Source organism: Pongo pygmaeus, chromosome 1 (assembly GCF_028885625.2).
Source record: "Pongo pygmaeus isolate AG05252 chromosome 1, NHGRI_mPonPyg2-v2.0_pri, whole genome shotgun sequence".
Classification (NCBI taxonomy): Eukaryota; Metazoa; Chordata; class Mammalia; order Primates; family Hominidae; genus Pongo; species Pongo pygmaeus.
Genome location: NC_072373.2, coordinates 214,037,239 through 214,054,773, shown reverse-complemented (window position 1 = coordinate 214,054,773; position 17,535 = coordinate 214,037,239). Strand labels below are relative to the sequence as shown.

General features: G+C 47.3%; 1 long non-coding RNA gene and 2 other non-coding genes across 3 annotated transcripts; all 3 read left to right on the top strand.

Annotated features, from left to right (window-relative positions):
- Positions 1-2,209: 2,209 nt before the first annotated feature.
- On the top strand, positions 2,210-2,283 carry TRNAN-GUU (transfer RNA asparagine (anticodon GUU)). The gene has a single exon. It is a non-coding gene; the product is annotated as a tRNA-Asn (tRNA).
- Positions 2,284-6,971: 4,688 nt separating this feature from the next.
- Positions 6,972-8,749, top strand: LOC129006501 (uncharacterized). Its single transcript, XR_008492012.1, has 2 exons — positions 6,972-7,134; positions 7,717-8,749. It is a non-coding gene; the product is annotated as an uncharacterized LOC129006501 (long non-coding RNA).
- LOC129022558 (U1 spliceosomal RNA) lies at positions 8,585-8,748 on the top strand. Its single transcript, XR_008496466.1, has one exon. It is a non-coding gene; the product is annotated as a U1 spliceosomal RNA (small nuclear RNA).
- Positions 8,750-17,535: the final 8,786 nt, after the last annotated feature.

The window sequence follows — 17,535 nt, the reverse complement described above, 5'->3', positions numbered from 1 at the left end:
TCCTGAAGCACTTGATTTTCTCTCCCGGGCATTCGATGGATTTCAGGGATGCAACTGAGAAATTTGTTTTTAATGCACTTAATTGAAGTCCGAATATTTTAAAGTATTTTTGCAAAGAAAAACGTTTCCTTTTGCAATGAAGACATTCAGATGTGAGGAAAATCACTAGGCTCTCACAAACACAAATTCCACGTCAGCAGGTAGGTTTGACCCTCAGGTTGGGCACATTTTCAGTGCACTGTTGGAACTTAAGATGAATCTAGGACATTCATGATTCATATTTTTAGGTTTTTAGTACAATTTAATATTTTAAATTTAAATACGCATTCTGAAAATTGTATAACCAGCAGAAGAAACCGGCTTTACGCCATATTTACAAACATAGGAAAGAAAGATGATATTTTAAATGACAATGCTTCCTAAATGGCAACATTTTTAAAGTACCCAGAGAAAAAAAGTTAACCTAGAATTCTATGCAAAAATAAAATTTCAAAACTGTGAATGAAATAAGGACATTGAAAAACATACAAAAGCTAAAAGAATTCACCAACCCACACTACAAGAAATCTTAAGGGTTCTCCGGGCAGAAGCAAAAGGATACCAGATAAAAATGTGGACCTACTCAGAGAAACGAATATTGGAGATGGCATTTAGAAAGCATGTACTACACGTTTTCTTATAGTTTAAATCTTTCAAAAAATATTTGATGTAATAAATAAAAGTAAGAATTAATCACTTTTTAAATCTTACAGTGCATAAAGTAAAAATACATAACACTAGGATAAAGGCCAGAAAGGGAGGCATAGTGATAGTAGAAAGCAGACTATGGTAAATTAAAGATGTATCCCAGAAACCCTAAAGCAGCCTCTGAAATAAGAAAAGGGTTATAGCTAATAAAGCAACAAAGGAAAGATAATGGAATGAAATAAAAGCTATGCAAACACTATGCTGGAACAACTACCCTCTAGGCATCCACCCTATAGAAATACACCAGTGGCCAATGAGAGTGTACAACAATGATGACTGCAGCATTATTTATAATCATAAAATAATAAAATCAACATAATTTCAAAGATATATGAAAAGGGTTTTATTTATTTAACAGACAGACAATTGAACAAACAAACAATGGAGGCAAGTCCTTTGCCAAAAGGAACACAGAGGGTCATGATGATGCTACTCCTGCAAGGATTTCAGGGTTCCCAGACGCCTAGTTTTCTGTCTGGTTCTTCCAGAAGATGTTATTCTTCGGGAGCAATAGGTCCTCGAGTTTGGGGCTCTTTCAGGTTCTCTCTCCATTTCCCCATTCTGCTACAATAAAAAAACAACCAAAACAATTCTCACTTCCAGAAGATCCCGCCTGTGCCTCTGCATGCGCATTTCAGGAGGTCTGGATGTCTGGTCCACCGCTCCCCGTCTTCTTTCCCAGCTTTTTCTTTTCCCTTTACCTGCTCTCGCCCTACAGCCCCACGGCGGGACCACCGCCCAGCTGAGCCCCCGCGGCTCCACCGCGCAGAAGGTGCGACGGGGGCCCTGCCAGTTGCCCGCCCTGCGGGGTGCTGAGAAATCAACGCTTTGTGAAAGGAACTTCCCCATGGAAAAAAATCTGTTGATTTCCGCTCTCAGGGCTCTTCAAAGGACTAAAAGCTAAAGGCCACGATCAATTCATTCGACAAGTCCTAGTCGTGAGCCCTGGTGAGTACCAGACGCTGCTCCCCCCAGGGGACCCACGAGCGACCCTCACCACCATCCCTGCCCTGGTGGAGCCCCTGTGAGGAACACAAGATCTGAAGATGGCAGCGGAAGCTCCTCAGCGGCCCTGAAAGCGACTGGGCAGGGTGGGCACAGGCTCCTTCAATGGGTGAAGGCGGCGCAAAGAACGGGAAGAACCATCCCCGGAGCCCGCAGGGCGTTCAGCTTCCCTTGGGCCCCCAGGCGGCTCGGGCTGGGTCGCCCACCGGGGAGTTTCTGGAAGCTTCTGAAGCAGGGGAGGGGCAGGGCGGGCGAAGGCAATTCGGCTGTTCTTCTGGCTCCAGAATCTCCTAACGCGCAGGTGTCCAACGTGACCGGCGCGACTCACCGCTCTAATCTCTCTGGTTTTCCAAGGCCTTGCTCAGTGGTCCTGCCGGGCGGGCCCTGAGAATAGACGGAACGGAGGAAGTTCAGTGAGTGCGCCCTTCCTATATGCCCAGTAGAGTCGGAAGCGCTTGTCTCTGTGGCGCAATCGGTTAGCGCGTTCGGCTGTTAACCGAAAGGTTGGTGGTTCAAGCCCACCCAGGGACGCTTATTGGAACTTTTGAAGCATTCACACATTGTCAATCACTGGATAAATGGGGAAGATTTTATCTTCCCGAAGTCCCAAGCCACTAATTTCTGACAGATGCATGTCAAGGACCCCCACCTTCCCCACCAGATTCTTAACCGGGTATCTCCTGAAATGCCGGCTTTACACCTGTGTAACTAAGGAATCCTGAAACAGAGACCCTAGGAACCCACTTCTGGTGTGATAAAATTCTAATTCAGTCCCTTATACGCTTAAACGAGTAATTTACATACCTCCATTTTTTCATATTTTAGTAGTGGGAGTCCACTATTACCTCCAGGATGAGCCTGGGTTTCCTGATTGCTCTATCAATAATGTGACCAGTGGAATCATTCATCACGATAGTGATCTTCTCCATCATTTTTGAAAACAGTATTTTTCCTCAGTTTATGCGTGATTTATTTAACCTTTTTCAAAATATTTTTGTTAGCCAGGTGTGGTGGCATGCACCTGTAATCCCAGCTACTTGGGAGGCTGAGGCAGGAGAATCGTTTGAACTTGGGAGGTGGAGGCTGCAGTGAGCTGAGATGGCACCACTAAACTCCAGCCTGGGCATTAGAGTGAGACTCCATCTCAAAAAAAAAAATGTTTTTGAGATGACGTTAGTTTCATGGTTTTAGGGTTACAAAGAATGCTGCAGTCACCATTCTTGTACAGATATCTTTGGTCATTGTGGAAATGTTTACACTGCAGACATTTCTATAGTGTAGAGAGCTGGATGCGCCATTGCTACATTATATTGCTTACATAATGCTTCTAATTTGAGTCCATTCTGCAAATTATCTTTCATGGGAGCAGTACCAAATAATATTCCAATATAAATGTTTATAAGAGGAAAATGTGCAGGTGTGCAGTTGAGCTGCGTGCCTCTCCATGGGGCCCATGTGCATAAAATGGTGGCATTAGCAATCATCTGAGAGTGGAGTTTGTGGCCCTCTGATGTCAAAAGCTGAGGCAGAGGACATGAAAACCCTTGCTGTACGTCCTCTGTAGTCTGGCCAGAATCATTCCTAGGTCGGTGGTCTCTCATCAGGAGGGAATGCTGCTTGCTTGTTTTGTCAAAACCACAAAAGGGAGGGAAACATCAGGCTGTTGGTTGATAACAGTGGTGAAGCAAATCTTTCCAAAGGCTTGGTTTGTTAAACCTTAGGAAAAAAAATCCTAACTCTTACAAGATGGTGCCATGCATTTCCAGGCTCTTGGTGTCCCAAAGAACTGTATATGACACACAAAGAAGCAAAGCAAAGCAAAAATTTATTAAGCACAGTAACACTCTCGGAGTGGGGAGAGTGGGCTGACCTCTGGGATGTGAGATCAGTATTAGTTTGGTGTACTTTGGGTCTTTGTATGTGTGGCTTTTTATCTTCTCTTCACAAGGATGTCTAATTGTTAGCCAGTGTTTGCCTTTTGATTGATAGGTGGGTTGCTTAGTTACTTTGGCCCTTGTGTGCTTGCACATTGCCTCCATCCCATAATTTTAACTACATGCATGATATGCAGTCCATATGCATGAGTTTTAATGAGCTGATTATGATATGGAGTCATGTTAAGGATACATTTTTTCTCTAATGCACATGCCTATCTCTGAGGAGCTGCCACTTTACTGGTTTGGATCTCGCCGGCCATGGGGTCCTTGCTTGCTTTTCTTTTCATTTTTTATTTTTTATTTTTTTTGAGACAGAGTCTCATTCTGTTGCCCAGTCTGGAGTGCAGTGGTGCAATCTTGGCTCACAGCAACCTCCGCCTCCTGGGTTCAAGCGATGCTCCTGTCTCAGCCTCCCAATTAGCTGGGAGTACAGGAGTGCACCACCATGCCCAGCTAATTTTTTGTATTTTTAGTAGAGACAGGGTTTCACCATGTTGGCCAGGCTGGTCTCAAACTCCTGACCTCAGGTGATCTGCCTGCCTTGGCCTTCCAAAGTGCTGGGATTACAGGCGTGAGCCACCGTGCCCAGCCTTGCTTGCTTTTTTAAATCTTACTTTTTGTTTTGGCTGCTCAACTTCTGCCTTTTATCTTGCTTCTTGCTCTCCCACACCATCACCTTGCTTTTGTTTCTGCTTTCACTCACTCTGCCTTTTTTCCAACTTCCAATTCCCTCTGCTGTTCTCCTGCCTCATAATGGCAGTTAGTGAGGGGAGGTTTTAAGGTGGCATGTCTAACCTCCTAGCCTGCCACATCCAGAAACCACTTTCGAGGTTTCTCTGCAGTCCTGTCAGCCAAGAGGGAGTCCATTCAGTTGGTTGTATGGACTAGGGCTTATTTTTATTTCTCAGTCCTGACAAGACAATGCTGGATTAATGCAGATTCTCTGCAGGTGTAAATTTCCCCTACAAAAGACAGTTTTGCAGAGTTACTTCTGTTTGCTGGCTCTCTGACAGCATCTTAAAATATGCCAAAGGAATATATTCTGGGGTAAAATATTTTGATTTTCTTCATCTATCCAGAGCTTCACCATGCTGACAGCCTCCAATCCAAGCATACCTGAAGCTTTTCTTTGTTTGTTTGTTTGTTTGTTTGAGACACAGTCTCGCTCTGTCACCCAGGCTGGAGTGCAGTGGCATGATCTCGACTCACTGCAAGCTTCACCTCTCAGGTTCATGCCATTCTCCTGCCTCAGCCTCTGGAGTAGCTGGGACTATAGGTGACTGCCACCATGCCTGGCTAATTGTTTGTAAATGTTTTAGAAGAGTTGGGGTTTCACCATGTTAGTCAAGATGGTCTTGATCTCCTGACCTCGTGACCACCCACCTGGGCCTCCCAAAGTGCTGAGATCATATGCATGAGCCACCGTGCCCGGCCCCTGAAGCCTTTCTTTTTAAAAAGCTTTCCCACCCTTATGACTGTCTTCAAGTCTCTGCCAAAACGCAAATAACAGTGACTGACTCCCTGCTATAGCAAGCTCAGAATAAATAGCCTTTGCTTTTTTTCATTTGGTTAGTCTTTGTTTATTTGCAGAAGCTTCAATGTAGAGTTGACAAGGACTCCAATCTTTGACCAAACCTTAGTAGTTTCCTCTGAGCCCTTTTCTCTGTTACTTCTTCGCCTGCCAAGTCCAATTTTAGGAAACAATACAGTTGAGTCTAGTTTAGCAAGAGTCTTCGCAACCACCTTTGATAGCTAATCAAGTTCCTCTTAGTAATTTTCCATCCACCGACTTTCTTATCTTGCCAATTGGCTATAATCTTCAACTCCTCCTGCTGTATTTGAGGTTCAGCACAGTTCTCTGCTGGTCTCTCTTGCCTACTGTAGTACATACAATAAAATCTGTCTCATGTTTTTAACAAGTGTCCAGTGTAGTCCTTCAGAAACTACCTTTGCAAAATTATGACAATAAGAGAAAGCTGACATGGCTGACTCCATCTTGGTTCTAGCCTCACCGGCTAGCTGTCTTTGCTCATTCCTATGCAATTACTCCCAAGCTAATTTTGGGAAAAATCGAGTTTATAGTTTAAATCAGGGGTCCCCAACCTCCAGGGCCACAAGACAGGTACTGGCCCATGGCCTGTTAGGAACCCAGCTGAACAGCAGGACGTGAGCTGCAGGCTTTCAATCATTACCACCTGAGCTCTGCCTCTTGTCAGATCAGCATGAGCATTAGATGCTCATCAGAGCTCGGGCCCTATTGGGAACTGCTCATGTGAGTGATCCAGATTGTGCACTCCTTATGAGACTGTAACCAATGCCTGATGACCTGAGGTGGAACAGTTTCATCTGGAAACCATCCACCACCCCCTTCCATGGAAAAAGTATCTTCCACGAAACCAATCCCTGGTGACAAAATGGTTGGGGACAGCCAAAAAGGCTGGTTTAAATGATAACCTTCCCCAAAAATAAATTACCCCTGTAAAACTAATGAAAGATCGCCAAGTTAGGAGGATGAAAGGGGCCTGATTCCTGATAAGATGTATGCCTCATTAAATAATTACCAGCCATTATTCCAGAAGTCACAAGATTCACAGCTTCCCCAATTACTGCTGTGAAGAACATCACTATTGTAGAACCCAAGATTGGCCTCTTGAGATGTCTTTTCAGGCTTTTGCATTTCTGACTATTGGATGGCACCATCTGGCCCGAAAATCAACCAGTCCCTTAGCCCCCACACAGCAGCTGACTCCATGCAGAAGGGCCATTTTCCACACACCTGTGATTTCATCCCCAACCATCAGCACCGCGCAAGCCCTAGCCCCCTCCCCAACAAACTATCTTTGAAAAACCTCTTACCTCCAAGCCTTCAGTGAGATTGGTTTGAGTAATAACTCTGTCTCCCACATGTCGTGGCTGGCCTGTGTCAATGAAACTGTTTCCTGCAGCGCCATGGTCTCCTTGAATTGATTTTGTGTGTACATTGGGCAGGAAGAGCCCATCAGGCAGTTACATCTGCATTACGGTGCCAGTTCTTTCCACAAAGGCTGGTCAGATACCCAGAAAGTATTTCTCCACTACCACCTGGACAATGTGTCTCCCTGTCAATCTCCAGGGAATGGGGCCTGGATCAAGTATTTAGTATTCAGCAGTTACTACCCTGTCACCTAATCCCTCATTTTCAATATTTTGCCAAGCTTCCAGTGGCCTAACTGGCCACCACACCACAGAATCTTCACTTTATGGTCTCCAAGGAGAACTCTCCACTCGATGTTTTGTGATTTGAACAATGGAATAGAACGTGATACTGGTGGGCTGGGGGAGGTCCCCGGACACTGGTGGGATCTCGACCCCAGCCGTGGTGTCCAGGCTCTTGACACCATCTCCAGAACAAAGTCAAAGATGAGTCAGCAAATAGTGAAAGAAGAGATTTATTGCAAAGCAAAAAGTACACACTCAAGAAAGGGGAGCTCGGGCATACTCGAGAGAGAACAATGGGTTCTGGGGTTTCATCTTGATGGGTTTCTTTAACCAAGGAGTGGAATATTCATGAAAATTACTGGGTAAAGGTGGAGATTTCTCGGAACTGTTGTGCCATCCATTTTTACATCAAATATTGGTCTCAGAACTGTCATGGCACTGGGTGGTGTGTGATTTAGTATGTTAATGAGCATATAATGAGGGCCTAGGTAAAACTTCCATCAAATCCAGCACCACAGTGGGTCCACTCAGTCTTAGCCAGCTTGGTCCACACCCTGGTTTTTCAGCGTCTTAACAGCCCATAGCCTCAAGTCATGTAAATCTGCTGCCTAGAATTAGTTATCCTGTGACCACCCGGTAGTATTCCTGTCTCAAATCTACTTGTAAATATTCAAATGGTCATTGACTTGGGCATTCCAACTTTGCTTACTTCAGTGTTTCCTGTGTAATATATAAGAAAAGATGATCCAGACATTTGTTAAACTTCTCAAATAAGATGTATCCCAGGTATTTGTGTCAAATTTGGATGATTTTGGTTTTGTCTTTGCAGAATATAAAAAACTAACATGAGGTAAGCGCTAAGGTGTGGAGATGGCTGTGCAAGAGATGACAAAGTCCAACACCATGCTTGAGAGTGTCCAATCATCTCTTCTGGGGCAGCATATTTTTCTACAATACTGAATTTGGAAAAAAAGAAAACCAACAACATCAAAAAAAAAAACAAACAAACCTACAAGATTGATGTAACTGGACAACTGTCTTTATAACATTACCAGTGATAAAACCAGTAAGGAAGGCTGGTTTGCAGTCATCTGAGCAGCCTCTTTACTTTCATAAATATGGTTTCTCTCTGATATTAAACGGCTTCCAATTGCAAGTGGAATGCTACATCACAAGGATAAGGATGCGAAGAGAACCGGTTTCTTCTGTAATCCGAAACACTCTAGTTTGAGAATTAAAAGCCATTATTTGAAGAAGGGTGCCCGGCTCCATCTGGTCTCCGAAAGGTTGCTCCTCAACACAGGATAAGGATCAGCTTCTTTGGAAGAGAACAGATGCAGGGGCGGGAGGGAAAAAGGGAGAGACAGACGTCACTTCCCCTTGCCGGCTCTGGCAGCGGATTGGTCGGTTGAGTGGCAGAAAGGCAGACAGGGACTTGGCAAGGCACTGTCGGTGACATCACGGATAGGGCGACTTCTATGTAGATGAGGCAGCGCAGGGGCTGCTGCTTCGCCACTTGCTGCTTCGCCACGAAGGAGTTCCCGTGCCGTGGGAACGGGTTTAGGACCGCTGATCAGAACTGAAAATCCCAGCTGTGTGTGAGGGCTGGCAAGGTCTCGGGAGTGCGCAGGGGAAGTGACCGTGTGTGTAAAGAGCGAGGCGTATGAGGCTGTGACGGGGCAGCGGCATAAGATCTCATACTTACCTGGCAGGGGAGATACCATGATCACGAAGGTGGTTTTCCCAGGGCGAGGCTTATCCATTGCACTCCGGATGTGCTGACCCCTGCGATTTCCCCAAATGTGGGAAACTCGACTGCATAATTTGTGGTAGTGGGGGACTGCGTTCGCGCTTTCCCCTGACTTTGTATAGTTTGAAGAACAGACTGTACCTTAAGGGTGATTTTTTTCTTTTCTCTTTCTTTGTACGAGGTTTAGCGTTTTAGACTTAATCGTTAATCCTACAGTGGAAAGCAGGGGAATAGAAAGTAACAGGTCTCCTGTTCGCGGTAGGAGAAAAAGCTAGCATCAGCCTTATTGACATTGTAACACAAACTAACTAGGGTGAAGATCGCTCAGCTCTTCCCTTTCTACCGGGGCTGCTTTTTGCGGTGATTGGTCCGCGTTCTCCAGTCTCTTGGTTTCTCACGCTCTGTGAAAATCTTCGTGTTTTTTCCTACCCCCCAAGTCACCTCTTACACAGCCTCTGCTTCCAAGCGCAGCCCCCACAGGAGATTGTAGGATTTCTGTGCTAGCGGGGAATGTGTTCTCACCTCTTAGAGCCAGGTAGAAACTATTCAGTAGGGCGCTGTTCTCTGGGAAGAAAGCAGGGCCTTTGGGGCTCTCAGTGTCCCCGTTGGGTTGTAGACATAACAGGCTTACTTTGCGTAGGGGAAAGGCTCTACCCGCCGCCAGGTGCCCTAGCGCATATTCCTCGAGGCCCGCACGTCAGAACCGCAGTCTCACCTGTCTTGGCCGAAATGGGCTGCGATTCTCCTTCAGATAGAAGGAGGGAAGTTTTATGAGGAGCCAGGTCCAGTTTCTCTACTATCTCCTGCTGTCTGTGTATCTAGTCTTTCTTCAGACTTTATTTAAGCGACAGCTTCATGTTTGATGTCTCGCTCCAACATCCTACATCCATTACCAGGCAACTTTCTAGATAGCACCCCGACTCATCCTTCGCACCCCCAAGCAGCCCTTTCCTATTTCTGGGGCCAGTGTCCTCCCCCGTCCCTCTTTCTTCAGGCCCTCGCTTATCACCTTCATGGACAGAAAATACTTAGCTCTCTCTTAACCTGTGGTTTATGCCTGACACGCGTCAGTGCCCTGGCAAATTCCTTAATACCCCTTCTCAAATAGCACTGTAAATGCATCTCTTTTTAAATCCCAGAATTATCTAATTGGTTTCGTCCCTGAACTACATGAATACTAGTATTCCACTACAGAAGAAAACCCGAGGCCTAGTGATGGCGGTTCTGGGCATTGTGCCAGCCTCTCCCAGGGTATATTTTCTGACCTCACATACTTTTGATCAACTGAGGTCAGGAGTTCGAGACCAGCCTGACCAACATGGTGAAACTCTGTCTCTACTAAAAATACAAAAAAAAAAAAAAAAAAAAGAAAAGAAAGAAAGAAATTGCGGGGCGCGGTGATGAGTGTCTGTAATCCCAACTACTCGGGAGGCTGAGGCAGGAGAATCGCTTGAACCCGGGAGGCGGAGGTTACAGTGAGCCGAGATCGCGCCATTTCACCCCAGCCTGGGCAACAGAGCGAGACTCTGTCTCAAAAAAAGAAAAAAATTAGTCCATCTGAGACATATTATTGGAGACAGTAGAATCCTGCGTCCAACAGGCACTTGGTGCAGATCTGCACCCATTGAGCTATTGGCTCATGTTCCCTATGTTCTATTAAGTATCATGAGCAGAAATTGAGCTCTTTGGCTTTTACCCACTGAGTATGGCTATAGGACAGGTCGCTCTCTGTCTCTCTTTCTCTCTCATTATTTGCATGGTTATTTTTTGCCATCAGTGTGGGTTTTTGGTTTTGAGGTTATGAAGTGAATTTCTGGGGACAATCTCTGTTGGGTCGTGTTGACAAGGATCCAGTCCCTGTTTGGGGATACATGACAGCTTATCTGGTCTGTGAGTCTTCTTTATTGTCTATTTATTGTCCTGAGATAATGGTATTTCGTGATATTTGAGACTGCAGCAATGATAAGTTGTTCAGATCTTGTCTTTCCAATGTTTGGTAAAAATTTTATGGCCCCAATAGTTGTCAATATCTGCAAGAGTGGCATCTTTATTACAAGAGTGATCTTACTACTCAATGTCCCCCCTCCCACCAAACTTCGTTCCATAGGAGCTCTTGGCTTTAACAAACTTACTATATCTAAAAGACATCTTAGTACAGGAAGAAAGCTAAATCTATAGCATGTAAGGAGCAGTTTTCTTTGACTGGTATATTTGGGTTTCTAACCAGCTGAAAAATTCAAATACATGTCCTTTAAGGATTAAGTTTAAACCACACTACAGAAAGGAGAGAAAAGATTTATATGATCACATATAAGCGATATCACCATCCATGGTCCTATAAATGTCTAACAGCATGGAATGATGAAGGGCAGTGTCTTTTAGGATTTTTGGTTATATCTATATATATGGCTCTGAAGAAACCCAACGTTGGGCGAGTTCCCTCAAACTTTTCACTAGGCATGACCACTGCTCTATTTTAGATAGAGATTCTGTGGGGCAAAACCTGAGAATTATGTGCCTGGCTATCAAGAAGACAGCTCCTTGCATTTTTTGGGGGAGAACACTTTTGCTTCAAGGGAGTGTTTCCTCCCGGGATTAGAAATCTTTCTGTAACCTAAGGAAACATTGCTGATGAAAACCAGGCATGGTGTGCTGCACAACTTGTAGTAATAAGGCAGAAGTTAAAAGGAAAAGGCAAGTTTTCCTGTACTTGGCTGACTCCAAGACCTGCAATAGATAGAGCCCTAGCAGATTCTTAATTACACTATCTGAAAAGTCAGAGCCCCAAGGAATGAGTTCTGGAGACTCTCTCAACACAGTCCACCCCTAACAAGGATAAGAGGTAAAAACAACAAATCCCTTCACTACCTTCTCTTTCCCCCTTTCCATTTCTAATTATACAAGTTTTGTTAAGTTCCTGATTTCCCTTCAGTGCAGCTGCAAGGTCACCAGCTATACTTGCATTGCAAGACCTGTCACAGTTTGATTAGCTGCCTTTCTTCTGCTTCTGTAAGCCCTCTTGCCTGCCCCACGAGTTTCGTGCCATCAAATTCCTGGTGTGCCATTGAAACTGGCTGACCCCCTTTCAGAAGTGTGTATAAAGTCAAGCCCTGTCTTTGTTCAGGGCTCAGCCTTTGGATTTTAATCTGCTGTGCCTGAGTGCAGTCAATAAATCCTCCTGTTCCACCTATTGGTCTCTCCGTTCTTCTGATTCCCACAACAGTAGTAGGGGACTGCGTTCACACTTTCCCCTGGTCTTTCATGGTATGAATAATAGACAGATTTTTTTTTTTTTTTTTTTTGCCTATAGTCGCAGGCTCGGTCTCAGTGATTGTATGGTGTGGTCAGCTGTTTTTGTTTTTGTGAGACCTCGTTTTCTTTTTTCCTGTCCTGGGACAGATGTCTGTAGTCACTTGTCTCCTCGGGAGACAAATTTCAGTCTCTGTGGGGGAGGTCTCTCATGTTATCTGTGGTGGTACTACGCAGGCGGCGCTAAGGGATCTAGGCTTCCCTGCTTTGTAGATTGCTCAATGGTCCCAAAGGCCTAGTGACTTTTAACAGCACTTGAAAACCTTAGTGTTTTTCCACTGTCCCCAGGATCACCTCTTACACAGCCTCTTTTTTTGTTTGTTTGACTTTTTCTCTGAGAGACAGTCTTACTGTATCTCGTGGCATCTTGGTTGACGCGATCCTCCCACCTCAGCCTCTGGAGTAGCAGAGGCATGCGTCACCACAGCCAGCTAATTTCTGTTCTTGTTTTTGATGTTGTGGTGGTTGTTTTGTTTTTTTAAGAGTTGAAGTTTCGCCATGTTCCCCAGGCAACGTGCTCCCGGCGAAGTAGGCCGCCCGCCTGGGGGCGGGCTGGAGCCACGTCCCCGGGCTGTGGTCGCTGTGGGCACTGCGGGTACCGTACCCACCGCTGCCCGGCGCTGGAGGCCAAGAGAGCATTCCCGACGGGCTCCGCGGAAGCCCCGCCGCGTCCTGCGGCCCATCCTGCCCGAATTGTCACGGGCTGGGGGCGTGACAGGAGGCCGGGGCCTGCCCGGACGCAGCGGCCTGCAGGGCGCAGCCGTCCCTCCGCCGGTCGGGGTACCCTCGCTCAGTCTATGAGATAAATAAATAAATAAATAAATAAATTAATTAATAAATAAAAGATGGAGTCTTGCTCTGTTGCCCGGGATGGAGTGCAGTGGAGTGATCTCGGATGACTTCAACCTCTGCCTCCCAAGTTCAAGCGATTCTCCTGCCTCAGCCTCCTGAGTAACTGGGATTACAGGTGCATGCCACCACACCCGGCTAATTTTTGGATTTTTAGTAGAGACGGGATTTCATCATGTTGGCCAGGCTGGTCTCGAACCCCTGACTTCAAGTGATCCACCTGCGTTGACCTCCCAAAGTGCAGGGATTACAGGCATGAGCCACTGCACCAGCCAGAAGGGGGCATTAATATGCAGGCACTGTATAGGGCAACATCTGTGTGCACCTGTTACAAATCTTAATGCCGTGCATATGAGGGGTTCCTTCGTGTTCCCCTGGGGATGTTTGAGGTTGCCTGTATGTGTTATGTGTGTGTACATATCTTTAATCTCACATATGCACAGGTGGATTGACATCTCTGTTTGAATGTATTCCCATGAGCTCATGCCATTAATTCACCATGGCAGGAAATATTTACTGAGCGTGAGCCATGCCATTCCACAGCCACAATTCTAGTGCTAAGGTACAATGAGGAAGAAAAAATCGAGGTTTTCTGAGCTCACATTGGGATGGGGGCATGGTGGGGAGACACAGACATCAGTGTAATAAACAGAAACCACGACAGGGCTAAGTGTTCTGGAGGAGAGGTACATGGTGTACTGAGGACCCTGAGGTTGACCGAGGTGCACCTTTGAGCTTTGCGTGCATGGTTTGGGTTTGTGGGCTCACCTGCATGTGTCCACGCAGGCCCCATCTGCGTGTCTGTGAATAGGTGCATCGCCTCATGCACACGTGCACTGCCCCTGGGCTTGCCCTCATGTATCTGCTCCCCAGGGTGCCAGGCTATCAGCCTACAAGGCATTGTGGGTCTGGGCCCAGCCTGTCACTGCTACAGAGGCCTGAGCCTGCCTTCCCAGGAGGCCCAGGACTCTCACCCATGACCCTTCCCTGCAGCTGGAGCAGACTCTGTGGCTGGAATCTGGGGAGCTGGAGACGCAAGAGCCCAGGAGGCTGGTACGGCAGAGCGTGGAATTGCGGAGGCAGCTGCAGGAGGAGCAGGCCTCCTACCGGTGCAAGCTGCAGGCCTACCAGGAGGGCCAGCAGCGGCAGGCCCAGCTTGTGCAGCAGCTGCAGGGCAAGTTCAAGGCCACCCATTCCTGCTCTTTCCCTCCCACGTGTTCACATTGCCCTGCCCCCAGCCCTGGGGCTCACAATCAGCTCCCAATCCCCAGATTCTCCATTACAAGAAGAGGTTCTCGGAGCTGAAGCAGCTGTTGGAGAGATCTGGAGAGCTGGAGCAGCAGAGGCTGAGGGTGGGTGCCAGGGTGGGGCAGGGGCAGGCCCTGTCCTCCAGCTGCTCAGCCTGATGCTTTAAACTCTCACTCACCCAGGACACAGAGCACAGTCGAGACCTGGAGAGTGCTCTCATCTGGCTGGAGGAGGAGCAGCAGGGACGGCCAGGGCTGGCAGGATGGCCCCCTGGGCGAGCGCCTACTGATCCCTTGTGCCCCATTCAGGAGTGCCAGCCTGGCCCAGGTGAATGCCGTGCTCCGAGAACAGCTGGACCAGGCAGGCTCGGCCAACCAGGCTCTGAGTGAGGAGATACGAAAGGTGACCAGTGACTGGACACGCAGCCGCAAGGAGCTGGAACAGTGGGAGGCGGCATGGAGGTGCGAGGAGGAGGTGGGCATGGGGGTGCAGGGAGGCCAGCTTGACTCAAGAGGAAGGGGCACTGCAGATGAGGGAGGACTCAGAAGCCTGGAGAGGGAGAGGGAGCACTGTCCAAGGGAGCATGTTAGCAGAAGTAAATAGACGTCATCACAATAGCTGGTCTTTATCAATGTGTAGCATGTACCATGTGCACGGTGTGCATTGACCTTTATTCCTCGTGATAACTGCGTGTGATAGGTGCTATCATCCTCCTCATTTTAAAGAGAGGTTAAGGCCGGTCACGGTGGCTCATGCCTGTAATCCCAGCACTTTGGGAGGCTGAGGCAGGCAGATCACCTGAGGTCAGGAGTTCGAGAGCAGTCTGGCCAACATGGTGAAACCTCATCTCTACTACAAATACAAAATTTAGCCTGGCGTGGTGGCACACACCTGTCGTCCTAGCTATTCAAGAGGCTGAGAGATCATGCTACTGCACTCCATCCTGGGCAACAAAGCAAGACTCTGTCTTGAAATGAATAAATACATAAAGAGTGGTTAAGTAACCTGCCCACAGTCATGCAACTGGCAACTGGGATGAAAAGCTGGGTCCCTTGCATTTTTGCCCTTCCTTGCTGCCTGTTGCAGCCAAAAGAGGACTTGAAACCCAGGTCCCTGTGCAGGAGGGAGCCATGAGTCTTGGGAGGCTGAACGTGGCCGCTGCAACACAGCTCTATGCACAGGCCCACAGGAAGACCCACTCTCTGAACGACGGTGCCTCCCGGGATGGTCGGAGATGAGGGAAGCAGGGGAAGGGAGTAAACCCGCTCTCACACCAACACTTCCCTAGGCATGTCTTCCCTCCAGTCCTTCAATGCCTACTTCAGCAATGAGCACAGTCGCCTGCTCCTCCTCTGGAGGCAGGTGGTGGGGTTCTGGCGGTTGATCAGTGAGGTGAAGATGTTCACTGAGAGGTGAGGCCTGGCCGGGGATGGGGCAGCAGCTGAGAGCCAGCCCTGCTCTTTCCATCCAGCTCAATTCAGTTGAATTTCAGTTCAACTCAATACACCTACTGTGTACAAGGGCCTGTGAGGACACAGAGGCCACTTGTAATAACCATTACCACAGTCGTGGCAGTCAGCATTTATTAGATGTTTACTCTGGGCTAGGCTCTTTGTATATTTCATTTCAACTAATATTCATAGCTTCCCTGTGAGGTAGGAACTGTGTTCATTCCCATTTTATAGATGAGGACACTGAGGTGCAGAGAGATTGAGTGATCTTCCTGAGGTCACACAGTAGTACATAAGTGGCTGAGTCGGAGTTTCAAGTTCCTGACCTTTTCTTTTTTTTTTTTTTTTTTTTTTTGAGGTGTAGTCTTGCTCTGTCACCAGGCTGGAATGCAGTGACACAATCTTGGATCACTGCAACCTCCACCTCCTGGGTTCAAGCAATTCTGGCTCAGCCTCCTGAGTTGCTGGGATAACAGGTACATGCTGCCATGCCTGGCTAATTTTTTTTTTGTATTTTAGTAGAGACGGGGTTTCACCATGTTGCCCAGGCTGGTCTCGAACCCCTGAGCTCAGGCGGAGCTTTAGCCTCCCAAAGTGCTGGGATTATAGGCAGGAGCCACCATGCCAGGCCGAAGTTCCTGATTTTAATCCACTAGAATATTCAGCTTTGCTACCAAGGACCTCACAGCCTCTAGTGATGAAAAGATGTAGATCCCCAAAATTCTCGACTGAGGAAGCGAGTGGTTAGTGATATGTACGTGGGACAGAGGGAATGTCCTTGAGGCTCAGAAGGATGGGAGGGGTGGGGAGGTCAGAAAAACCGATTTGTGGAGATGGAATTTGCACTGAGCATCAAGGGATGGGTACGGTTGAAGCAGAGCAGCAGGCACTCCAAGCAGCAGCAAGGCATGAGCAAAGGCATGGAGATGGGAGCCCATGGCAGCCAGGGGTTTGCAACAAAAAGCTGGTACAGGGAAAGGAGAACCTGCCTCAGCGGGGGAGCTTGGGCCTGCCTGATCTTTGAGCAGGGGTGTCTGATCGGTGTGAGCAGTCATCTCAACAGTAGTGTTGGGGGGGCTGTGGAGACAGCCCCAAAGCAGTAGGCCAAGGTGTTTCATTCAGTGTATTAAAAACATTTTAGCTAGTAATCTTTTCTTTTCTTTACGGCTCACTACAGCCTCAGCCTCCTGGTCTGAAGCAGTCCTCCTACCTCAGGTCCTGTGCAGCTGGGACCACAGGTGCATGCCACCAGGCTTGCTGATTTTTTTATTTCTTGTAGAGTCGAGGTCTCACTTTGTTGCCCAAGCTGGTCTTGAACTCTTGTGCCCAAGTGATCCTCCTGCCTTGGCCTCCCAAGGTGCTGGGATTACAGGCATGAGAAACTACACCTGGTTTAATAATCTTTTCTTAATATCATCAAATAGCCAGTGTCTACATTTTCCATATGTCTCATAAATGTCACAGATAGGCAAGGTGCGGTGGCTCACAGCTATAATCCCAGTACTTTGGGAGGCCAAGGAGGGCAGATCATCTGAGGTCTAGAGTTCGAGACCAGCCTGGCCAACGTGGTGAAACCCCCATCTCTACTAAAAATACAAAAATTATCCATGTGTGGTGACACATGCCTGTAATCCCAGCTACTGGGGAGGCTGAGGCACCAGACTCGTTTGAACCCAGGAGGCGGAGGTTTCAGTGAGTCGAGATCATACCACTGCACTCCAGCCTGGGTGACAGAGTGACTCTGTCTCTAAATAAATAAATAAATAAATAAAAAGTTACAGATAGTCTTGCCTTAGTTTTTTCTTTACAATTTGTTTGAATCCGGATCCACAGACATTCACAAAGTGTGAATGGTTGCTTTGTTTTTTGTTGTTGTTGTTGTTGATGTTTTGAGATGGAGTCTCACTTTGTTGCCCAGGCTGGAGTGCAGTGGCAGGATCTTGGCTCACTACAACCTCTGCCTCCTGGGTTCAGCAATTCTATGGCTTCAGCCTCTTGAGTAGCTGGGATTACAGGAGTGCGCCACCACGCCCAGCTAACT